General features: G+C 39.9%; 1 long non-coding RNA gene and 1 pseudogene across 3 annotated transcripts; both read left to right on the forward strand.

The window, feature by feature from the left end:
- The first annotated feature begins 2479 nt into the window (after positions 1–2479).
- LOC146466483 (alkaline phosphatase-like) lies at positions 2480–24708 on the forward strand (annotated as a pseudogene). Its single transcript, XR_014867943.1, has 7 exons — positions 2480–2918; positions 3899–4127; positions 19737–19973; positions 20501–20641; positions 21033–21140; positions 21871–22152; positions 24491–24708. The product of XR_014867943.1 is annotated as an alkaline phosphatase-like (transcript).
- On the forward strand, positions 6858–10085 carry LOC146466484 (uncharacterized). 2 transcript variants are annotated; one of them, XR_014867998.1, is made up of 3 exons: positions 6858–7012; positions 8888–8957; positions 9766–10085. It is a non-coding gene; the product is annotated as an uncharacterized LOC146466484 (long non-coding RNA). The 2 variants fall into 2 exon arrangements; XR_014867997.1 differs by lacking the exon at positions 6858–7012 and adding an exon at positions 8498–8792.
- Positions 24709–26333: the final 1625 nt, after the last annotated feature.

Genomic DNA, 26333 nt, shown 5'->3' on the forward strand with positions numbered 1-26333 from the left:
CAAGACAGCGGAGAAATGAGGCCTCTTTTAAAGCAAAAACTAAAAGACCGACTTCAAAGAACAAGGCAAACCGCAAGAAACAAAGAAAGTCGAACTCTTGGCTTAGAGGCCATAGGAAAATTGTGTAGACACGGAAGGAATATTTATTATTCCTCGAAATAAAACGGAAAAAATGGATTTGTAATAGTCAGTCAAATGATTCATTTTCATTCCTTTTCCTTTCAAATCGCTGAGTATTTGACTCTTTTTCCTCATTGTTTTTTAATAAAGTTTTTTAAACGGTATCTCTTGTCTGGTTCTATTGTTAGCAATTATAAGTCGCGTGTTTTAATTGATCCTTGTTAAGTTATATAAAATTGATTATATACTAATGCGTCAAGATACTCCCTTGGGTTTTTCCAGCAGAACTGAACTAATTTGTATGCAACTTAAGACTCGTGGATCCGCATAATTAACTGACTAACGGTGCGTGACTTTAATAGTTTTTTATTTCCTCGAGATAGGTAGGAGAAAACGGTCTTGTAATAGTCAAACAAACTTGAAATATAGAGTTTTCAGCGCCACTTTGTGTATATATGTGTGTGTGTGTTTTGTTTTTTGACGGTAATGATCGATAATCGTCACGAATAACCTGAAATCTCGGAGATAAATTTTCCCAGCAAACGGGGCTTCAAACAACACCTCCCAGTCGCGGACAGTTAAACAAGCGCTCAAGGCAGCTTGAAGATCAACAACGTTGATGAAAAAAGCCATTTTCAACGGTACTAACGTTTTAAAAATCGGAAAAAGTTTTCCCAGCGAGTTTAAGTTGAATGAAGGAATGACGCTACCAAGAGAAAGCGCGCTTTTATTCAAACTGGCCATACAAATCTTAAGATCCAATCAGGGTGGGTATAGAGCGGGCAAGCGTGGGCATGTCTATTGTTCCCTTTGTATTAGAGTGACGCTCATTAGTAAACCTCGACACTTAATATTATGCAGGAAGACACTTAATTAGTATGCAGGAAGGCATTTTTTCCCTAGGTTATAACAATAGGTGACGTCATTGCCTCGACACTTATGCATATCAATGATTTACCTCGACACCTCGACCTTACCTCGACACTAACCAGGTTAATTCCACTCATAACCTACTACTGAAGCAAGAAGCAAGGTTTCGAAAAATAAATAACATTTCATCGCATTTCAGACCATGCACGGTGCTTACGGAATGACACATACAGTCAAGCAGTACAGATTATACTCAACTCGTACCTCGATCCGTCACTTGCACTGCACGAAAAATTGGATTTGCTCTTTTTTTGATCCGTATCAAAGATGAGGTCAAATATAATAACATTTTTGACAACACATTTGATGCACATCAAATATGTGACGCCTTTGCATATACCTTTGACTCGAATCAAAAGTGAGTTCAAATATATCAACAACTTTGACCCTACCTTTGACGCGCCTCAAATGGAAATCAAACAACTTTGACTCCGCCTATGACGCGCATCAAAGGTGGATCAAATATATGATATCTTTGATTAGAAACAAATTTGATTTCACCGTGAATCAAATGCGGCCTTTGTCACCTGTGATTCGAATCAAAGATAATCAAAGGCGGCCTTTGACAGTCTTTGACCACACATTTGATGTGCGCAAAGGCGTTTTTTCGTGCAGTGTTGTATGTTGCAGCTGACGATACAGATCGCTCTCTTCGCCTCTCGACATGCTATCATCTTTTTGTTGTAACAGCTCCAGAACCCTCTATGCGCTAAAAGCAACCGTTCGCGAACGCTTAATTCATAGCCGACGCCATCTTCAATCAAAAGAACAATGACGATGAGAATAGGTCGTGTAGGCCACATTCAAGTGTTTTACGCTTTCTAATATTGTGGCGATCGCATATAACGCAAATTTTCGGCGCAAGTGTTTCCGTCATCACTCTTCAAGTGCGGATATTTATAGGTCTGGACAGAAATAAGTTAAACGTACTCATTAAGACTTCCCGAAGTACTTTTCTTCATGAATTCCAAGGTCGCATTTTTATTCATTTGTCTTGCATCCGCCTTCTAGCTGAAATAATATGTATGTAAAGTCCTAGATCCTTATTCAAATCTAACCCTAATTATAAGTTAAATTGAAAAAATGTTAACAGAAAAACCATATTCAGAGCCGGATTGAAATATGCTAAACTGCTTTTAAAAGTTTGAATTGCCCCCAGCCTAGAAATATGGCCGTTAAGTACGATATGCCTGTAGGTTTGGGTAAGACGAGAGGAGCTTGCTGCCACCAGCCACGGTATCCATAGAAAAAGAAACAAACGAAAGCTCTCAACCAAATGCAGAACGGAACTAACCGACCCGGTACAGTTAAAACTTAATCATTCAACATGGCGAAATAATTTATTGAAAAATTAAGCACAGAGGACAAACACAACGAAAGAAGAGTACGCAAGCTAACGCCAAAGTCAACTCTCCTGGTAGCGCGACGAAATTGTGACGCACAGATGGGGGTCAGCTGGCGAGCTCTTGACGTGCGCTCCCGTGCTAAGACTTCAGTGTCCCCATGTACTGAATTTTTTTCTATCCGACATCTCTTAGGTGTGAAAGGCGACATCTTTCGCAATCAAGACGACAATTCGTGGTATAAAGAAGGTGTCAAGCTTGTTGAGGACAACCTCAAGGTTAAACCAAACCTCAACACCGCCAAGAGCGCCATTTTGTTTCTGGGCGATGGAATGGGTATCACTACCATCGCCGCCACTCGGTTTCTCGATGGACAGCAGAAAGGAAAGAAGGGGGAGGAAAACGTTTTGAGTTGGGAGGTGTTTCCGTGGTCAGCTTTGGCTAAAGCCTACGCTGTTGACCTACAGGGAACAGACTCTGCAAGCTCCGCGACAGCATTCCTGAACGGAATAAAAACCAATGAAGGTAAGGACTCCCAAAAATTGTTAAAAAATATCCCTTATCCCGCGGTTTACAAGCTCAATATTAGTTTTTTCTAAGCGCTTTTCATGTATCCTCGTTCCCAGTTCCAACGTTATTTTGGTCAGCGGTTGATTAAAAACCAGCGAGTGGTATGGGGACGAGTGGTAGCCTGCTAAACTGTTTACCGGGTTAAAACGTCTGGGCATGCGTCAGATTAGAACCATTTGGAGAATCGTTTTTTCTAGCTGTCACACATTGAAACAGTAAACAAAGATACACAGCCCTGGCCAGTCTCCACTTACTTCGGCACTTACTTCTACTTTCGCTTTAAAGAAAAATTTGAACTTTTTCTAGTAGCTAAAATTGTAAAATAAACTCACAGACTCCGGAAAAAGAAAAAAAAAAACTTCGAGACCTTATCTTTAATGGAATTTTCCTTTTTCTTTGCGATTTTTTGTCGCTCATTCGAAACTTTTTCAGTTCATGAAACCGCTTTGTCATAATATTTGCTCAGTTGATATTTTCCTCGGGAAATTTAGCGACTGGAATTGGAGCCACTGCGCATGCTCTCCTTTTGACGGCGTTGAGACCGTGGTGATGATTAGATTCACCTAATGGTTCTAGTCTGATGCATGCGCAGACCTTTGACCACGGTGGAGCGTAGCTAGTGGCCTGTTTCGCACGATATCAAACTGATTTGACGTTGGCGCCGTAAGGAGTAGGAGACGCCAGCGCCGTGTTTGCTGTCCGCCGCCCAAGCTAAAAGTTTGTCTTTGTTTGAATAAAGCCATCAGCTTTGCAGGATAGCGACCTTGGTAAAGTCATCCCTTACACATTCCTCGAAATTTAAAGTATTTCACTTTCCTTCGCGACTGTAAGCCTCATTAAATGTCCCGTCACAGCTGTTTCATAGAATACATTTGCTGAGATGAAAAAGCCTTTCCATGATCAATTTTCTTCCTGTTTGTCTTATAATTCTCAAGATATCCTTGCTGTCGACCAATCTGTTCAAAGGGGTTACTGCGCTTCCTTAACGGAACAAAGTAAGGTCGTGTCCATCCTTGCGCTCGCTGAGAAAGCTGAGATGTCAACAGGAATCGTAACCACCACACGCGACACCCGCGAGCGCATACGCGCACTTGGCCGACCGCAACTGGGACGCGGATAAAACAAGCAAAGTAAAAGATGATGCATCCAAGTGCAAAGATGCCGGTTATTTCAGTAATCTAATTATACTTCACTAGAAATCAAGTTCATCCCACCCTACCCCAACAAGAACTATGCCCAAACTGCTAAAGAAAAAAGGTTTCATATGGACCCTTGTATCACTGAATGTATATGTACGTATACCAAAAAAATAAAAAAACAAAGAGACTTTACTGAGAAATAACGAAAGGGATTGCACTAACCCGCGGGGAGCTGTTGCTATTCGCGACAGGCTAGTTATGTTTCACTCAAGTCAACAAAGACGAAAAACAAAAGGAAATTATTAGTGTTCACTAAGCCCAAAAAGGAGGATATGAGAGATAATAGAAATAACTAAGAAGGAGAAATAATTAAGGGACAAAAAAGTAACTAAGGTACAATCTATTCATTAGGAACTCGCGAACTGTCTTGTACAATTCATTTGTTCATCTTCCTCTACTTATTAATACTGTTACTGAGAACAAGCAAAACAGCAAGAGACAAGAAACAAGAAAACAAAAAATAAGAAAACACGGACTAGCTGTTGAGAGGACCATTACGCTTTTCTATATCATTGACTTGAATTTCATTTTATTTTTACCAACTCATAACATCCACCTACAGGAGGTTAACATCTACCTAAGGGAGGTTATGATGTTTATAGCACCAAGTATGTATAATAAGGAAGAATTGACCTGGAATATACAGAAAATTCCCAAGCAAAAGAATGCTTATGACTGTGGGATGTTTGTTTGCATGGCAAGCTGAGTGGTGCATCTGCAGTCAAGTATTAGAAAATAAAGAAAATGGTCATGCATGTCTTTGAAAATGAATACAATCAATAAATATTAATATTATCTGAATATTTCAGTTTGTAGAGCACCTTAGCAGAGGGAAGAAGCCAAAGTTTAATCAGGTAATGATTTGGCATGCATGGAAATTGGATATTTTGAAGTACATACAGTAATAATAATAATAATAATAATAATAATAATAATAATAATAATAATAATAATAATAATAATAATAATAATAATAATAGTGAGAACTCTTTATTAACATATTTCAAGCTTCTTAAGATCACAAGTTTCCTTGCTAGAGGATAAGCTTCTATGCGTATGAATTATTTATTTATTTATTTTTTTTATTTATTTAGCCTCGCCTAACTAAAATACAAGCAGAATGGAAACAAACAATAGAAAAAAAGAAATACCAAAGATATAATAATTACGCAGGGAGACCACTACAGCGTAGCCAATTACAGCGGATCCCTCATTATTATAATACATAAGCTATAAAATGTACACTGTAAGCTACTGTACCTCCCTTAGGTAGATGTTAACCTCCTGTAGGGGGATGTTATGAATTGGTAATAAATGAAATGAAGCTCAGGTCAACGATCAGGAAAGCTCCTGCAATATTGTAAGTTTTAATGCTTGCAAATAAGCTTTCTATGCGTACGATTGTGCCAGTATAACACATGCGATACAAACATGGTGCTACAAAACGTACCTCAGTCCCTTAGGTAGATGTTAACCACCCGTAGGTCGATGTTACTTGAGCAAATCTTGACTGTTACCATAGTTCCACGTTTCTTCCACAAATCGAGTGTAAAATCCTTAAGATGTTCAAACGCCGAGAAACGAAAGTAGGAAGAACTCTGTATTCTACCATAACGAGACCTAACAAACGTTCGAAGTCTTTATTTCACCGACGTCGTCCGTTATTACTACTAAAAGAGAGTGAATGCAGGTCAATTTCCGGTATAATCGGACCTCGGATCGTGGCTGCTCCGATGAATAACCCAATGACGTCACCTCCCTTAGGCTGATGTTATCTTTTCGAAACCGGCCTACTCTGGGACCTTTACTCACCGCGAGATTGTGCGAGCTAATGCGAGTTTAGACGAGTTAAGGAAAAATTGACCTAGCCTATCAGTTGCGAGTTTGTGCGAGTTAAGGCGAGTTAGGGGAAAATGAACCACCTAATGTTAAGGTGATAAGGGTTAAAACATATAATATGCTTTAAAAAAATATACATGAAAAAGATACCTTGCAATTTCGTTATGTCTTGCATATATAATAAGGCTTCATGTTTTCCAATTACGAAAAAAATAAACGAAAAATTCCAGATGAGCTCCAAAATTAAATAAAGCCAAATCTTATTTAAATTTAGAAATTGAATTTTTTTCCTAATTGGACAAGCTCAAGTACGGATATGGAGTTCTGTTCTTTATTAATTACATAGCATTCAGACACCAAACTATCCAATTAGGAGGCTCATTGTACGATAATAATAATAATAATAATAATAATAATAATAATAATAATAATAATAATAATAATAATAATAACTATCATCATCATCATCATCATCATATTATAATATTTATTATAGCTACATAAATAGTTGGCAGAATAATAAATTAGTGAATAAAGAAACTAATGTAAACAAAACCATCATGAATAGGGGAGATAAGTAATAGACCCTGTTTTCCTTACAAATCAGTATCTTTGACACTTTTGAAATCCATATTCTTTGGCGATCCCCTTTGGGGATTAATTTTGAAAAATTACACTGAAAGTAGGATGAGATAATTAAATTGGTATCTACTTTGCTTAGTGGCGAGATTAAGCGAGTTTGTGCGAGATAGTGCGAGTTTAGGCGAGTTAAGGAAGTTTGAACGTAATCTGAAGTGGCGAGTAAAGGCGTGTTAAGGCGAGCTAAGACCCCATGCAGAGTAGGCCTCAAGACTAACAACACAAAACTCGATCATAGGATTAATGTTGCCACACGCGTTTTAACCTAGAAAGTGCGTGCATTGATATTTTTCTCAGTATCCAGCTTTCACACAATCAGGCGAGAAGTTCACACCATATCGTCGTGCAAGAATGTCTGCTGAAAAAGGCGAGGTACAGGCTGTAAATCGAAAACTACTTAGGCGACTTTCTTTTTATTTTAGTTGATATTTTTCAGTAGGTTGTTCATTTATGCCAGTAGCACTTTTTAACTCCCGACACGCAAGAATTTCAGAGCTTGTCCTTTTTGAGTAGATTGTTAGTGAACTTACCGTTACGCAACAGTGACGGCGACGACAGCGCCACAAAACAAAACGCTTAATGAGCTAAAACAATTGCTTTGCACGTGCGTTTTAAATTTTGATAAATTTCTTTGCCATCCTCTGCAAAACAACAACCTAACAATACCAAATTTAACTCAACTTGGACGCAACTCCTACCACTTTGGTTGCTGGCGAATCCTTGGTAGTTCGACGTTTCTGTTGTAGTTGAACGAGTTAAAATTATGGCCAAGTAGTACGAATGAAGTAAAGTTATATTTTCAAACGACGTTTTCTTTGGCACTATCGTCGTCGCTGCTTAAGTTTCCTTATAATTAAGCGGGAAGTCTCTTTTCGTTTTTCACGCGCGCACAGTGTCTAAACGTCTTGGGACAGGCTAAAGCACCCTACTGCACCGGCAGGTCGACAAGTCGACTTCTAACTTGACTCCAAGAAAACGGACTTCGAGAAATCTTGTATCAAGTCGACAGTGCTGATTTGATGTATTTACTTTTATTAGGCAGGATTTTTACAGCGTTTTGGTGGACGTCAATTAAAGAAAAGCCGTTGAAATTATTTTGAATTCTGACAAGGTTCCAAAGTAACCCGGCAAGAAACTAAGAATTTTCGCTCGCTAAGAGAAGGTAAACGTTATTAAAATCGATTCTCGAGCCAGATCAAGCGCAAATAAAAGGTATTTTTGAATTAAAAATTTTCAATTTTTACTGCACGGGATAATTTGCTCACTTGCACGCAACGCTGATTTAATTATCAGGTGTAGCGATTTTAAATGTTTCATAAAAAAAATACGGCTTCGTTAAAACAATGCCCATTTTATTACATAACCTGGCTTGGAAATCAACTTTCATAACGTTTACCATCCGTCAGCGGTTGCCTTGAAATGCTCTCATGCATAATTCAAAATAATTTCAACGGCTTTTCTATGATTGACGTCCACCAAAACGCAACTTTATCGGAGTCTTTTGAAGGCAAGGTGTTATTAGTAACCGCTTTAAGGGTATTACCCGTCACCGCAATCCTAACATTACACTTCACAATTTTATTTCATTATAAAATTTTAAGGAGAAGAATCTCCATCAGGTAATATTCGCGACTCCAGTGATTTAACACTGACTGGCAAAACATGACACTGGCATGCAGCTTAGATGGCCTTAAATCAATGTTTCAGTGTCCGTGATCACAAGATCGATCACAGAGTCCAATGCCATCCTATGATAAAACAACACAAAATTCAATCATGGAACTTACTAACTGAACAAGCAAGTTAGAAACTTTCATAATCGTTTTACCCTCGAAAGTTCGAGTTTTGGATTTTCTGGCCTGCTTTCAACGAGTATTCAGCTTTCAAACCGTTGCATCACTCACAAACCGGTCTAGGCGGGTAACCCTGGTAATATAACACTAAAAGCTTTACCTTTCAGTTATCACAAGGCACGTTTAAAACAGTCCCATATTGTCACAAGTCACAAGACAAACAATAAAAAACGCGATCATAGGTTTAATGTTGTCACAAGTGCGTGCTTCAATACTTTCCTCAGTAACCAGTTTTCAAGCAATCACGCAAGAAGTTCGCACCATATCGTTGTGCAAGAATGTCTGCTCCAGAAGACAAGGTACAGGCTGTAAATCGAAAACTACTTAGACAATTTTCTTTTTATTTTAGTTGTTTTTTTTCATAAGTTGTTCCTCTTTGTTGTTGTTTACGCAGATTGTGATTCAAGACGAACCCTCACCCGAAACGGTGAAAGAGGAATCGAAAACAACAATTAAGTCCAAAGGTAAACTGCAAATAGTTTTTTTTAAAAGCTGAGGAAAACGCCAGGAAAGAAAATTCCTAGTAGCCACACATCGAAATTAACAAACGAACCACAGAATCCTCTGGGGTTTGTTTGTTATCAACGACTTCCTCTGGAATGCTGAAAGCTGGTTTACTAACTTAGAATAAGCGTCACTCAACCGGTGCCTACAACTACCTGAAACTTAGAAACGACTTATTGACAACATCAACTAAACAAACAAACTGATATACAAATTTTCTAACAATAGACCAACCGACTTGTGACTGACAAAAACAGGTCGAAACGCGACAATCTCTTTACGGTCTCCAAAGCCAATAACATCACGGCTTACTGACAAACAAGCAATAACATCTCGGTTTCCCTGACCAATTAAATAAACAACCAAAGAACTGATTTATACCATCTACTGACGTTCCACACTCTGAAGTTGTTTTCCTCTCGGGTTGTCAAAAGATCAGTCAATGCCACCTCAAACAGTCCTTCTCAGAACTTCACTCACCCGGATGATCATAAATTACGTATACACTCCCCCAGCCAGGCAATAGTAATATCATTCTTATTAGCCTTTACTTGAGAGGTCCTAAGCTCTCAATCGTCGTAGAACTTGTCCTTGCATACGCAACTGATTTTTGTAACGTAAATAAAAGTCTCAAGAGTATCACCATTAAAGGTGAATAACATTTGTGGAATGAGTTTCTTGATTGCCTTTAAAAACAAAAATGACGTGTTAAAGTCGAACTAAAATTAGCACACTCATTGTCTTAGTTCATTATTTTCGTTTTCACAGGTCCGTTATCAAGGGTGTCTAAAGTCTCCGAGGGTTTGCCTGCAGCATTTTTAATGCTGGAGAAGATAAAAATGCCGAACACGCCAGGGTGTCTATCCAGCTACTCGGGACAGTGGGGTGAAGATAGGACTGCTATTGGTTCGAAAGAGTAGTTTGAATGCCATAACATTATCGTTATCTTAAAAGAATTGATAATTTCTTCACAAATTTTCATGGAAATTCCCGCCGCAGTTTTGATCGAAGTGAACAGTCTTAAAGCACCTTAGCTTCTTCAATTGTAAAACAAAGAATGAATAATTAAATATTCAAGTTACGTTTTTGTTTGCTGTTGTTTTGTATCCTGTGCATTTGCATCCAAGATGGTAGACCCAAAAGCACAGTAGACTTGTGCTAGCTCTTTAATGCCCGAGCGGATCTGAGGCTTATTGTTTAAAGAGTGGATAATGTTCTGTTCCACTTTGTAAGTCACTATCCGCCGGGAAATTACGTCTGGGAATTTAAGCGTAAGCTTATGAAAACTAGAACTAGTTGTCGAAATTGTACTGCCGGCTTCCACTGTATCTGCAGGAAAAATTTTCACGCAAATCAATCTTGTAAAAATAAAGACAATCAACAAATGTTTTGTTTAGTTGAAAATATCCGATCAAAACCTCTTTCATCTTTCTACGCAATTTTTACGTTCGTTTCGTTCATTATGTGACGGTTTTCATCCATCTCTTTGATCATCGTTCATTGAGATGACACTTAAAGTTATTTTCCGCATTTATGTATCACTAGATTTTCCACTGTACCTCATTGTTTTGGTCGAACTTCCATAACGCGTCTTGTGCCCGTCTTTATACTATAGACACATTTTTAATACCACACGAACAACAAACGTTTGCCCACGTTCGTCCAGACGGACAATGTGTCCTCTAGAATGAAAAAGGCCATTGAAACGTTCGACGTTGTTGTGAGGTGAAATTCACGAGGCTATCAAATGCCTGGCACTCGAAATGGTCGATGATATGGTGAAAAATGCCCAGCTTATGCACGGGGAGGATACTATAAATCACACACTTAGCTACTTTTTTCCTATTTTTTGAGCAATATCTTCATGGCTAAGGTTAAAACGGAGATTTTAAACCAAAGCGCATTAAAACCGCTTGTTTGGAAACGATATATAGGCGACATATTTTCCCCCATGGACTTAAAACAGAGAGGAGATAATGAAGTTCATTGAGCAAGCAAACAAACACCGCCCCACACAAAATTTATGGCTGAAATTTCAGAAACAGAAACGACATTTCTGGATACAAACATTTGTAAAGGCAAAAGATTCAGAAGCAATTCAGTTCTTGATGTGCGTACGCACTTCATACCTACTGAAACATTTCAATATACACACTTCTCTTCATGCCACCCACTAAGGCTCAAAAAAGGCTTCATCAAAAGCGAGGCTCATACAATCAGAACAAACTCTTCTAAAAAAATATATTTGAATATTAAATCAGGCCTACGAGAAAGAGGTTATTTCGAGAACCTTGCTCAAAGGACCCTTTCAGAAGTGCAGTTTTATAACGGGAAACTGGCACTCCTACACTAAAAAGCCGAAGAAGAACAACTGAATCTTGCCTTTCGTTACACAATACCACCCAGCAGTGCCAAACTTAAAACAAATCCTCATGAAAGACTGGCATTTTAATAGAGCAACAACAATCGCTCAAAGAAATCTGCAAACACCCTGGGTAGTTCGATGTTTCTGTTAAAGTTGAACGAGTTGAAATCATAGCCAAGTAGTACGAATGAAGTAAAGTTATATTTTCAAGCGACGTTTTCTTTGGCGTTATCGTCGTCGCTGCTTAAGTTTCTTGATAATTAGGCGGGAGTCTCTTCTCGTTTTTCGCGAGCGCAATATTTTTCACGTCGCTCCATAGTATCTAGACGTTTGGGGACAGGCTACTTCACCGGCACCCTAGATAAGCTGGCGAAGATACTGAAAATTTTTTGGATGTCTCCTATTGAGATGTAATTTGGGGATCAACAACTATATGCTTTTAGCATTGCTTCATTTTGTTGAAGTTTCTTTTTTAGTATTGGTATCACGTTTGACTTGCCACAAGTCCACTTCTAACTGGACTCTCGGCTCTAACAAAACGGACTTAGATAAAATCTTGTATCAAGTCGACAACACTAGTTGATGTATTTACTTTTATTTAAATTAGGCAGGATTTTTAAGGGGTTTCACCCGTCACCGCAATCCTAACATTACACTGCACAATTTCATTTCATTATCAAATTTTAAGAGGACGAATATTCATCAGGTATTAAACACGCACGACTCCGTGATTTCACATTCACTGGCATAACATTATCACAGCTCATGATCAATGTTTGTTCGTGATCACAAGGTACACGATCACAGAGTCCTTTGCCATCGAATGATAAACAACAAAAAATTCGATCATGCAACGAACATGCTATTTTAGAAACTTCCATCATCGTTTTACCAACGAAAGTTCGAGTTTGAATTTTCTGGCCTGCTTTAAACGAGTATTCAGCTCTCAAAACGTTGCATCACTCACAAACCGGTCTAGGCGGGCAACCCTGGTAATATAACACTAAAAGCTTTACCTTTCAGTTATCACAAGGTACGTTTAAAACAGTCCCATATTGTCACAAGTCACAAGACAAACAATAAAAAACGCGATCATAGGTTTAATGTTGCCACAAGTGCGTGCATCAATACTTTCCTCAGTAACCAGTTTTCAAACAATCAGGCAAGAAGTTCGCACCATATCGTTGTGCAAGAATGTCTGTCTCTTGGTTGGGATGAGTAGTTTGAATGCCATAACATTATCGTTACCTTAAAAGAATTGATAATTTCTTCACATATTTTCATGGAAATTCCCGCCGCAGTTTTGATCGAAGTGAACAGTCTTAAAGCACGTTAGCGTCTTCAATTGTAAAACAAAGAATGAATGAAATTAAAATATTCAAGTTGCGTTTTCGTTTGCTGTTGTTTTGTATCCTGTGCATGCATTTGCATCCAAGATGGTAGACCCAAAAGCACAGCAGTCTTGTGTTAGCTCTTTTATGCCCGAGCAGATCTGAGGCTTATTGTTTAAAGAGTGGATAATGTTCTGTTTCACTTTGTAAGTCACTTTCTGCCGGGCAATTAAGTTGTGGGATTATCAGCGTAAGTCTATGAAAACTAGCTAATAGTTGTCGAAATTGTACTGCCGGGTTCCACTGTATCTGCCGGGAAAATTTTCACGCCAATCAATCTTGTGAAAAATACAGACAATCAATAATTGTTTTTTTCAGATGGAAATATCTGATCAAAACCTCTTTCATCTTTCTACGCAAGTTTTACGTTCGTTTCGTCCATTATGTGATGGTTTTCTTCCATCTCTTTGATCATCGTCCATTCAGATGACACTTGAAGTTATTTTCTGCATTTATGTATCACTAGATTTTCCACTTTACCTCGTGTGTTTTGGTCGAACTTCCATGATAAGTCTTGTGCCCGTCTCTATAGTATACAGACGCATTTTTAATACAACAAATGTTTGCCCACGTTCTCCAGACGGATAATGCATCCTCTAGAATAAAAAATAAGTAGTCGAGGACTACATGTAGCTACAGTCGAACCTGTATATAACGGACACCCTCGGGACTTGAGGAATTGGCGCTTAATACAGGATCACTAAAAATACTCACTGGGCGTGGTCTAATGTCAATTTTAATGGCGTATCATACAAAAACATTTCATGCAAAGAAAACAGTAGGATAATCAACACTCTTTCAAGCGATCAATACTTTAAACAAACTTCAGTGCCAGCTTGTAAGTTAACGGTACAATATACGTAGCATTGTGTAAAAGTACTATGCAATAAATTGTCCTCTACTCTTCTACGGTATACAGTACTGTATTTCTATGACTTACAGTTCACAATAAAATAACTCACTCCGTCATTTCATAGTTGTTACGTTCGAAGTGGAGTTATAACGGAAATGTTGCTAATTAAAAGTAGTACAATAGAAAATAAAATAGGAATAGAGTAAGAATTACGACGACTTAATAAAGTCGGACCCGTGCGTTTGGCGCTTCGGCATTTAAAACTTTTGTTTGTAGAGCAAGTCGTTTAACTGTCGACACTGCCAGCGACAATTCCTGTTATCCATGGTACTGCGCAAACGCCCGTAGTTTTTCGGCATGTTCTATAGCATGTGAGAGTGATCTTTGAAGGCGATTCATTCTCCATCACATGGCTGAAGAACAAGCTAATTAAAGATGAATTTCTAGCTAAAGAGTGAAGCATATTCAAAACAAACTTGTTTTAGCGTTCGTGATATGGTACTATACCTCAGCACATTGCGGACATCTGAAAAGCGTTAACGTTACTAAACGGCCGAGTATCAGCTTACAGTAGCTTTGTACATGTTGTTTCGTTATCATTTTAAACACAATAAAATACCGCATAAAATAACATATGTCTTAAGTTCCATTCAAGAGTGGCCGCTTAATACAGGTAAAAATAACAAAGAAAGACAAACATAGGACTGCTAAGGGGTGGCCGCCTAATACAGGTAACAAATACAGTGTTTGTATGAGCGAAAAATCGGGACTTTGAAAATTGGCCGCTTAAAAGAGGGTGGCCGCTTAATGCAGGGCCGTTATATACAGGTTCGACTGTACTTCTGTAGGAAGGAAATAAAATAAAAGGCAGTCTATGACCGCATGTGGCTACTGCTTTATTTTTGTAGAATATTGCAGAGTAGAAGCAAGGTTGTCAATTCTACTTATTACCATCCCCCCCCCCCCCGGGCACGCCCTCAGGCATTTGTGTACTTGACGTCCTATTCCCCACCCCCGGGCACACAGAAAGAGATAATTCCCCACCCCCAGGACTCATGACATGGACTAACAATAAACTGCTTCGTTTTGATGATTGATTTCTTTATTTTAACAAAACCAGGAACCTGAAAAATCCTAAACTTTTAAAACAATTAACTCCCTTCCGAAGTAAAGCGAATATTATAAAACTCGACACACGCGTACGCATTGCATGCAGAAATCGAACTGTAAAATTTGAGAACAAATATGGGAACCGAACCACAATGCCTCGACCGTACAGCGAAGACTTGAGATGGCGGGCAATATGGATTCTGAGCTTTTATTTATTCTTTTCTTACTGCTGTGACATCTTTGCCGCCCACAGTCACTTGGCCCAATAAACAGCGGTCGACACTTCTGGGCGGTTCGAAACGATCGATCGCATTCGATCGCAAATGAATGCATATGTTATTATTTGTAACACAAACTGCAAGGCTGATACTACGTGAAAGAGTTGACTTTGCGAGACAACAACGCGACAGAAACCGACAAAACAGGGCTGCAACCGTGGACAGCTGTTTCATTCTTATTGGAACTCGTCAGCACGGTGTTGTCTCGCAAAGTCAACTCTCTGACGTAGTATCAGCCTTGCAGTTTGTGTTACAGTTTATTTTTGGCTGATTAGGTCTCTTGTAGATCCTACGTCAACTAGCAGCATTATCGTTGGCGGTTCTTTGCAGCTTTCACGTCTTCATTATTATTTGGTTCGCAAATGAGGTTTTAACTACGCAAAGAAATACCAGAATGCAATTTTAAGAGGTAAGACGTTTTTTAATTGACATTTCTAGCATAACTCCTCTGCTCCTTATGTAGTCAGTGCCAAAACACCAAAATTGTGCAACGTAATTTGATCGTGTTGTCATACGGGCGAATTTGGTATGCGCTGGGGGCTTTCGGTTTGTTTACACTTTAAAACACAGGGGACAGTAATAGATATTGTTTGGCTCGCCCGTGGTTTACATAAGATTGCATGGTGAAGAAATTTCATGAATCAAGACACACAGATAAACAGACAATAAAAGCTTTCTTGATAGAAAAATTTTGTTCAGATTCGTTTAATTTTCGCCTCGAGTGACGAACTGAGAGTCACTAAAAAGCACAATTTCTCGTTTTTCGAAAATTTCGCCAAAGCTATTTGAAAAATGACAAATCGACCAATTTTACACAAAGCACGGTGAAATTCATACTCAAACCTGTAGTATTTTTTAAGGTGGATTTCCAGGTTCCGAGAACGTCTACAGCTCATGCGATGATTTGCACATCTTGTTTCCCACCGCACATGTTTCGCCTTGACACAATCTCGAACTGGCATTCCTCTGCTATGAACTTACCGATTCCCTCTTTTTAAGCAGCCGAGATTTACAGTATTGAAAACCTGTGATTTCGTTCCAAGAACTACAACATGCTACCATGAAAATTCACCCATAAGGGACGCGCCCGCCATTTTTAATTGAAAAACAAGGAGCTACGAATAAGGCCGACTGAGATCTCGCCAGCCTGTCGTGGTGAACTCAACCCAACTTCGGGTAACGAACATAATTAAAAAGATACGTACGGACCGCGTACGGACTTTCAACTCCACGAGGCCATCAAATGCCTGGCACCCCGGAACGGGAGGGCAATTTTTTTTACGCCCACTTCAAGATGGCGGACAGTTACCGTGACAGACTGGTAACTAGCAAGTCAAGTAGAGTAACACAACATTACGTCCGGAAAATTTGCAATCGCTTTCGCGTGTTTCCACGGCTTCTCAAGACGTTGTTTTTACCTGTTTTTCACTAAGACACCAGACATCATTAGCGAAATATTACTTTAATTAGCTGAGACCAATTAAAGTGCGGATAACCTTGTGAAGAATACTTCTCAAATCGCCTCCGAACATTATTATAGTCTGTAGTGTATTGAGCCCCTTTCTGCGGCTAAACCAACCTCTACTACCTTTAAAAAATATGTCTCGCACTTTTGTAGTGTCACCATTCCTTGAGTACAGTTCAAAGCTCAGAAGCCATTTTTCTGGTGGGCGTAAAACGAAATCGATTTTCATTTTACGCCCACTTTTTGGGCCTGCGGAAACTAAACTACGAGGAAACTGGGCATGAAAGATTACAAGAAAAGGGACTGGAAATGAATTAAGACATAAATGTTGAGCTATGAAGCTAGTACCACAGGCGGCCCAAGCTTAAGCTGTGAACGATGATCATCTTGCGTAATAGCGGTCACGGCGCAAATATAAGAGTTTGTATGGAAATATTTACGATCGGATTCAGGAGGTACAAATACTGGAAAGTTCTTGATAATAATGACATACCTTGCTTCTACTGAGGTGCATTGCCGATTGTCTTTTTGCCATTTTGTGCTGATTTGAGCCTATTTTAGCGAGTTATCACTTCCTAGGTTTTCCACTCCTAAGAGAAAGAGTCTTTCAAATGCAACGAACAACGAAAACATGCCTTTGGATGTCAACCAGGAAACAATCAGACCTAGGCCTCGCGTTTCACACTTCTCTACAGAGATGAATGTAGAAAACTTGTGTGGTAGACAGACCACTCAGCTTAAAGTATTGATTGTAAATCCGAATGGCCCTATTGATTCGCACTGGTCTTTCGACGACGAAACGAAGTCGATCATTCTAAACATAAAGCAAAGCAAAGCAAAGTGTCCCTTGGGAAATATATGAGGGATCATCTAACATTTGATTGACGTGTATACTTCTCTCGACCAATCCGTTTTTTCCACACACTGGTGTGCGGACTGTTCAAAAACCCCATGGTTTTCGTGCAGGCGGTATTTCAAAGTCCCCCTCCCCATTCTCCTCGCGGCTTCGCCGCTCGTTTGCCCCCACTGAGCGGCTCCGCCGCCAAAACTTTACTTCGCGCGCGCCTACAATACCGCCAGCTACGCAGGCTATAAGGAAACCTGAAGCTGCCTTTCAATTTGAGAGTAAGATGGCGCCGCTTGGTCGATGATATCATAAAATCTGAAACAAGAGCTATACGGTTCCGCGATTTCGCCGAGTTCGTGGATCATGAAGCCAGAGTAGCCACTAATCCCGTGTTTGGAAGTATTGTTGAAGACACGAAGCCCAAGATGGATAGGCGAGACGGTCGTTTGCAGAAAGGATCTCTTACGAAAAGAGCCGGAGAACTTAGTTCTGCTGCACAAGTGGGAAGTAGCCAGAATGCACCTACCGGTTTTGCAACCACTCGTGGTACACCCCCTTCAGTAGGGGAAGTATCGTGTCTATATTGTAACGCTGGTCACACCCTAGAGAACTGCATCTCTCTTAGAAATCGTCCGTACATGGACCGAATAGAGTTCCTGAAGTCCAAAGCCCTCTACTTTGGTTGTCTGTGCAGTGATCACGCCGCAAGGAATTGCCCTAGGAGAAAATCGTGTACGTTTCCTAACTGTGCTAAGAAACACCCTGCAGTCCTACACAAACTCTGCAGCTCGAAAGCAACAAGCTGAAAATCTACCCGCCAGTCCGTCGTCCCGCGAGGGAGTCACGCGCGTTCAGAACGCTTTGGTAAACCCAGATGGAAAAATCAAGACTGCCAATAATGGATGCCTCTTAAGGACAGGCATGGCTGTGGTTCCGGTGAAAGTCTGGATCAAAGGGAGTAAAACGCCGACAGTCACCTACGCCTTTCTGGACAGCGGTAGTTCCTCCACGTTTTGCACCAAGACCTTGATGAGGCAGCTAGGAGTGAGTGGTCCAAAAACTACAATTTCTTTAACAACATTGGAAAAGAAGGACAGTCTTGTAGACAGTTTTGTTGATACGGATCTTACCATCTCCGATCTGGACGAGAACGCTTTCTTTGAACTCCCAACACTTTACACAAGACGAGGGAGGATATATCCACTCAGGATGACGTTGACAAATGGCTACACCTAAGTGGAGTGCACCGGCCCAAAGTCGATGCAGAGATTGGTGTGCTCATAGCAAGTGACGTCCCTTAGGTTCTAGATCCTTTGAAAGTAAAGCTTAGTCAAGATGGCGGCCCTCACTCCTCGCAAACGAGTGTCGGATGGGCGGTTAATGGCCCGTTGACCCGTTGTCTTCGTGGTTCTCGTTCATCGAATTTCTTTATTAAGGCCGACATTGAGCTGCACCAGATGGTACAACACTTTTACAACCGCGACTTCGGCGAGTCGATTGCTGATAGCTAGACTGAACTTTCCCAAGATGAGCGCCGTTTCATGGAAAGCGTAGAGGAATCCGCAGAGCTGAAGGACGGCCATTACGAAATCGCCTTACCTTTCAGAAACCGTCAGCATCCAGTTCCAAACAATCGTGTTCAAGCAGAACAGCGTTCTATGTGGCTGAAGAGGACGTTGGTAAAGAACCCGAAGTTGCTCGACGACTACAAAGTCTTCGTTCGGTACATTGTCGCAAAAGGTTACGCCAAAAGGGTTCCTGTGCACCAGAAGGAGTCAGCCTGCGAAGGCAAGACATGGTTCATCCCTCACCATGGAGTCTATCATCCGCATAAGCCTGGGAAAATCAGTGTCGTCTTCGACTGCTCGGCGAATTACAGGGGAAAGTCCCTCAATGATCTGCTGTTGAAAGGACCAGATCTCACAAATTCTCTCTTGGGTGTCCTTACAAGATTTTGTCAAGAACGCGTTGCAGAAATGGTGGACATCGAGGCCATGTTCCACCAAGTTACAGTTCCTGAATATGATCGTTCATTTCTTCGTTTCTTGTGGTGGCCGGATGGCGATTTGTCACGTGCATTGGCGGAATATGTCAACTGTTTAAACCGTCATTACTTTGCACAGTCAAAAAGCACATTTGTATTACTATCACATATTAATTCGCCCGACTTTTTCAAGATAAAAAATCGTCAAACTGTTTGCAGGCTGTTCCTTGTTATAAAATTCACTTCATATCGACCCTTTGCTGTCTGAAATGCCTGCACAAAGTACATAGACATAAATTTAGGCATTTCTATTACTATACAGGAAGCCCCAGGAAACAGCTTTTTTTAACAGTGATACAGCATTAAACGTAAACCAGAATTTCATTTCTGGAAGGAAAAGTAGACTAACAGGCTTATTTGATATTTGTTCTTCTTGTAATTAACAGCTTCGCAGCTAGTTGATTTCTCGTACGGTAATGGCATGGAGGTCGTGTTCGCGGGGGGTCGCAGAGAACTCATGCACAAAAATCAAACGGACCCTGAGTACCCGGATAAGAAAGGACAGAGACTGGATGGAAGGAACTTGATTCAGGAATGGCTTGACAAACATTCTAACTCAGAATACGTGTGGAAAAAAACTCAGTTTGACAAGATTGACGTGGAGAAGGTCGATCACGTGATAGGTATGTCGAGAAACGTCCCGCCTTGGTTTGGTAGTTTTAGGTGATTTCATGCTTTACAAACTGGAACTTAAGTTAAATAAGCCAACAGCAATGAATTTTTAGAAGCCACAGGAGAGCATTTTTGGTATTAATAGAAGATTGATTACAATAAAGGGTAAGGAAATATTAAGAAAGCTGCAAGAACAACTGTTGGCATTAATAAAGAAAGAAACCTCTTTACCACTTTGTCACCGCACAGGATGCTTTCAACATGGCTGATCCTAACAATATGCAGGATACATGTCACATATAATCAACCAAATGACGTAGCTCTCTTCGAGTTGCCTAGTGGCTCAGCGGATAGAATATTTGATCAACATGCGAAACGTCACTGGTTCAATTCCCGTCAGGGACTCATTTTCTTCTTATGCTGCGCGCTTGTGATGTGTCGTTAACTGCATCTTTTTTTTATTGTTGATGATTGTTGTCAGCCTCTGAGTACACTGTGTAAATTGATGCACCAAACCAGGCCTTTCTTTCTTCTGCAGGACTCTTTGAGTACTCTCACATGCAGTACGAAGTGGAACGCGCTACAGACAAGGCTGATGAGCCGTCGATTGAAGAGATAACTAAAAAAGCCATCAAAATACTGCAGAAGAATCCCAAGGGTTACTTTCTGTTAGTTGAAGGTTTGTTTCTTCAGTATTTTGCGCTAAAGTCTTACCATGGTACGAGTTTCTTTTACTTGTGAAAAATTATTGACGTCTTATTGACGACTTCCCGCGGAAGGCTCTCGTGAGCCTTACCAAGTAACACTGAATTGTTTGGTAGTCGTATGGTGTCAGGAGGTCAGGGTTAAGGGCTCGTGAACAGGATCGAACCCATGACGAATTCGAGAAACGAAATAGTCCAAACAAATGGGGGTAAAATTAAGAAATGAAAAACATAATGTTGAATCGTCATGTACAAAGGAGACAACATACCGACAAAATTTCAAAACAAATTCATGCCCCCCTTCCCACTGCCCCCAGTCTACCCCTCTCACCTTCACTATCTCTGTCTTTTTCCTCTTATTTCCAGCGGGGCGTATTGATCATGGACACCATGATGGCAAGGCTGTCAAAGCTCTAACTGATGCAGTTGCTATGAATAAAGCGGTTGCCAGAGCGCTGGAAATGGTAAGGAAAGGTAAATATTTTGACCCATTAGATTTCATTTTGATGGTTTTCGGTCAAACCTGGGGCTGTTTAGACCTATCAGTTACACAGATATATATACGAGATCGATTTGGGTACAATTTGACCTAAGTGTGGACACTTCAAGATCGATATAAACCAGAGCATATCGGGAGGTTGTCTTGGATCGATCTGGGATCAATCTCATTGTGGCAGCCTTCCACGCAGTCGTTTTTAGGGGAGGAGATAACACGACTCCCCTAAAAAGGACTGCGTGGGAGGCTAAATCTGATTTAGATCGATCTAAACTGATTAATGTGGATGGCTCCAAACATCTGGTTTCTTTCGTCTCAAAGGCAACATCTTTGGCCACTTTCAAACATTCCCTTTGATCCTCTGCAGTTAAAACCGTACGCAGCTCTTAGAAGATCTTAAAACAGCTCAGGCACAGTATTGCCTGAAAAAAAAAAAACAATGCGAAACAATGAACAAACGACAGAAACAATGAACCCTAGCCCTGAAACGGAATTATAGAGCTGAGTGATACTGTTCAGGTCCAACGAAAATAGAGATTCTACAGAATTTTGTACTATCCGATCATTTTAGCGTACTACCCTTCACAGGTTTAATTTTTTGCAAGATTTTCCCTAAACATGTGTTCTTTTTTATTTCTAAATTTAAAAACTACTTAGTCAACCATTTTAGAGATACCAAATCTTCATTTGTATTTGTTCGTTCCTTAGACGAAACGCTGATAACAGTGACCGCTGACCACTCTCATGTCTTCACAATCGGTGAATACCACAAGCGTGGGAGCCCTGTGTTTGGTTTGGTAAGGGAGGTAGACATTGAGTTGGCCGTGGACACCCAGAACAGGACATTCACTACTCTAGGCTATATGGACGGACCAGGCGGGCTGAACGGGTCTAGACCGGACCTGCGCAATGTGGATACCGCTGACAAGGATTATTTACAGTAGGCCACTGTTTTACTTGATTATGAAAGTCATGGATCTGAGGATGTTGGTAAGAGTGTTGACTACTTAGTGCGTTCGATTGACTGTATTCTGGAATAAGAATAAGCGGAATAGCTGCTAGATCTCACTTTTTAAGCAAATTTTGGAAGACATTTCTGCAAACTTTTGCTGATACACGATAATTTAAGGACGTTCGCGCGAAAAAGTTCTGCCCCACAGATTTTTTTCATACTTCAGGTATGGTCAGCTAATAAGTTATCGATGTCCGAAAAATGCAAAAAAAAATTGCGGGTCACCGACTTCGTTTCAGAGATACAGCGCTGGAAAAATACCCTGATTTTGAAAAGTTGGGCCTTCGTAACTCAAAATGATCTCCACAGTTTTAAGTTTAAAATATTCATAGATGAGTAACTGGAGACAATCAATTTTAGTCAAATTTTATCTAAGGGTATATGTTTCGTAAATTAGTCCAACTGGTGTCATCCTTGTAATTAAATGTAGCCCTTAAAGGGGACATTCGCGATCGTCACACAGACAATAAAGAGTGTAATTCAATGGCGCGTGGACAGAAAAATAGAAAATAATCAAACTTCTGCCCCATAGATTTTTTTCATTTTCCTCTAAAAAGTAGACAATCGATAAAGAAAGTGATCAATTGAAAAAAAAGTGGGGGTCACCAGACATCTAAGAGAGTTATAATGAAGACAAGCTAGCCGCTGTGGTGACAGATTCCAAGTCACGTTTTTGCGTGACAGGTCAGAGAAGAACTGGAACCTAAACAGGGATATCTATCCCATCATGCACAGCTCACAATGATTGCTCGAGGCAATGTTCTCGTTTGAGGTGCTGCCAAAACTCTGATCGTTTAAGTTGTTTATTGTTATTCTACGTTCAAAACTTATACAGCTGTTTAGCCAATGCCAAGAAAATGCATCTATAGCCGTTAGCGAGCGAAAATGTGGGAAGTAAGCTTATTTATTTACCTAGAATGGGTATGTGGAGATTGATTGTACACGGGATTGGTGATCAATAAAATTGCTCTCTTGTAAGGTAAGACTTTCTCGTTTACTATCAAAACTTAAAAAAGCTTAAAGGTGACTTCGTTTGACGAATAGACTACATAAAGTATTGCATTTCAATTATTTTGTTATATCGAGAGTCAAGTAAATATATAAATCTCTTGGCGGGAAATACCCTCAGGGCCGTATCAGCGCCTTTTCTTGGACTTTTTGTTGCAACCTTAACCCTTCTAATCGTTTCACGTCGAGTTTTCGTTTTTAAAACTGTGCAACGGAAATGAATTTCCCCCTTTTCCCCTTTTTAATGCTGTCACATCGGCCGACATGAGTGTTTACCTCCGTGTATCGTCAACCATGAATTGCGCGTGACATTGCGTGCCGTGTGCGTTACTTGCGCACTAAAGATGCGCATAAACAATTAGCGCGAACGTCCTTAAGAGACATTTTGTACTCCAGTAACTCCCAAAATCTCTAATGAGGGATTTCTTGTCATCATTGTACGTATTCCTTATCCGGAATAGGGTCAATCGAAAGCACCCTTAATTATTTTGATCCTTTAACACCAATAACGACATGCATTTTCTCCTCACTTTTCCTCATACATTTGTCACACTACTGGTTGGGAGAATTTGTTTAAACATCAAGACATTTAATTATAAGTGTTCATTTCTTGAGTCTCATGAGCTGTGTGTTTGATCAAGTACTCATATTGTAATGAGAAATTAGAAGCTGATCAGTATTGAGTCGTAAACGGTTAACAACGCGCTGTTACTCCCACAAATGTTTGGTTAATCATTGAAACGTACGAGCCCCCGCCGCTAATTCAGTTATAGAAAGTCGGTGAGGACTCAGAAGGTAATATGCCCTCGTTTTTGCCATCGGTCAACATGAACTTTAGCACTGTTTGCTTGTTCTTACTTTACTGTTCTTGTTTTTCTTTTGCAAAGTGGAGTGGAACTTACACAAAACCCACCATACCTTACGCGTGCGTGTCGTCTTTGTATCTCAATATCGCTTTTATAAGTAAGTCGCGCATGACTCCTCACGTGAACACTTTCATCAAAGATTGAACTGATGGTTATCAGAGTTCAAGTGTTGCCTATAATTCATGGCATGTGGACTCCGTTAGATTTATGGACCTGTAGATTTGACAACGAGTACGACTTTTCACAACAATCTTGTTTCTAGACTTTCCTTATAAACTGGTAAACAACAAGAAAGAGTGAGATCTCTGGTGGCGAAACCTGTCTGAAACTTGAAAGTCGTACCTCACCATACTCAAATGTAAAGGCCCCTATTTTTCTTGGCGTAATATCAAGTTCGTTTTTCATAGACTAATGATTAAAATGTTCTCGATTTCTTCCACAGGGGTATTAGCGACCGGTCCTGGAGCCTATTTGTTCCATGGTGTGGTGGAGTAACAGTATGTGTCTCACGTGATGGATTACGCCTCGTGCAAGCAGAAATCAAGTGAGAAACACGTGACCAGAGGCGGCAAGCCTCGTAGCACTGAGTGGAACCTACACGCCGACTGTTCCCTCGCTCTATGAGTTATTACTGATCGCAGCTTTGTGGTTTCTTTAGTCCTGAACCATCACGACTTTACGGAACTCATTCAGTAAAGCAGCTCTCTTTTTTGTAGCATCGTTGTGTTTTTTGTAGTTCAGGGCTCCGTTGTTCCAAGCCTGTTTAAGATTTTCCTGGGTTAGTGTGAACTTTAAATCGAGTTTAATTACTAATCACTGATTAGTAAAGATTCTTCCAAAAGATCTTTTCCCTCCGTTTTGGCATAGACTTTTATTTACCATCTGTTTAAAATTAGCTTACAAAAATGTTTTTAACGAGCGAGATGAAAACTCGGTTCACTTTTAATCGGGGATTAGCGTTAATCTACGTTTGAACAACAGGGCCCTGTACATAGTACACGGAACTCACCAGTGAAACAGCTCGCTTTTTTGTAGAATCGTATTTTCTGAGAATCGAATAAGTACTGTATTGCATATCTGTTTGTAAAACGTTTTCATCAACAACCGTTCAATCAGCTTGACTTTTTAGTGCTAATGCTTGCGCACACAGTGAGGCGACTTTTATTAAATTCATCGTCAAGACTCTTTTGCCAAATTCCATTTACTGTAGCGGGTAGGTAGAAATGCTTTTTTTAATGAACCGAAAGCACAGCGTTAAATCTCCATCAGTCTTTTGAGAGACAACAGACGGAAATAATACTTGTGTATTTCTGGGCTAAACAAATTAGAACAGCCGGTTCTTTAAAATAATTGAGTAGGGTTTTTTCAGTTTTTTTGCTCTTGTCGATGACCATTAAACGTGTACTAATAAACTCCAAGTAAACTCTGGTTCTGTTTCAGTCTGTCAGAGCATTTTTTTAACCTTCTTTAGCAAAAATATTTGATAGTAAATTGTATTTCAATATTAAGTTTTGAGCTTTTATTATTTAGCATTGTTTCAGTATTAAAGGTGCGTAGATAGCTTGATGTCCGTAAAATTATATAATTTGAGTTTATTGTACCACTTTGTAGCAAACACGACCCTACCTGCTAAGTTAAGCTTAATAAACGTGTATAAGTAAAGTGCATCTGTCTGTCTATCTATCTGTCTATTTATGTCTTTTTGAAGTCAACCGATCACAAAGTACTTAATGGAAAAAATTGCTGTTCTTATCGGGCTTGAAAAACATTTTACCTTTCTTGAATGTACAATGACAGCTGTGAGGAATTGAACTGATTATTTTTCGTCATTATTTGTACAGATTTTCGAGTCGACAAGGATTAATGAGGCTTCAATATGCTACCAGTTTAAAGACTACTATAACTGTTTGCCTCATATCGGCTTGTTCTTTAACAGAATACTTACAAAAAAGTGTCTGCCATCTTGGATTTGCGCCGCCTAAAAGAAACTAGGTAGGTGACAAGTAGTTTGCATCTGACCTCATTAGTATTATAAAATATGGCCATCATCACTCAACAATGAAATATTTCATACAATAGTAATTGCCTGAAAATCACTTTCACAATAGTCTTTACAGTTGACCTGGCCTTTGAGTGAAAGCAAGGCTAGAGTTTACATTGTTTTGATACAAACCTCACCGCTTTTCATATGAAAATGCAAAGTAGTTAGCATAAGAACAGCATGATTTTCTTCTAAAAAGCAGTGAGGTTTGTCAGTCAAAACAGAGTCAATTCCAGCCTCGCTT

The sequence above is a fragment of the Pavona decussata genome, unplaced genomic scaffold, assembly GCF_977016875.1.
Source record: "Pavona decussata unplaced genomic scaffold, jaPavDecu1.1 SCAFFOLD_143, whole genome shotgun sequence".
In the NCBI taxonomy this organism is placed as follows: domain Eukaryota; kingdom Metazoa; phylum Cnidaria; class Anthozoa; order Scleractinia; family Agariciidae; genus Pavona; species Pavona decussata.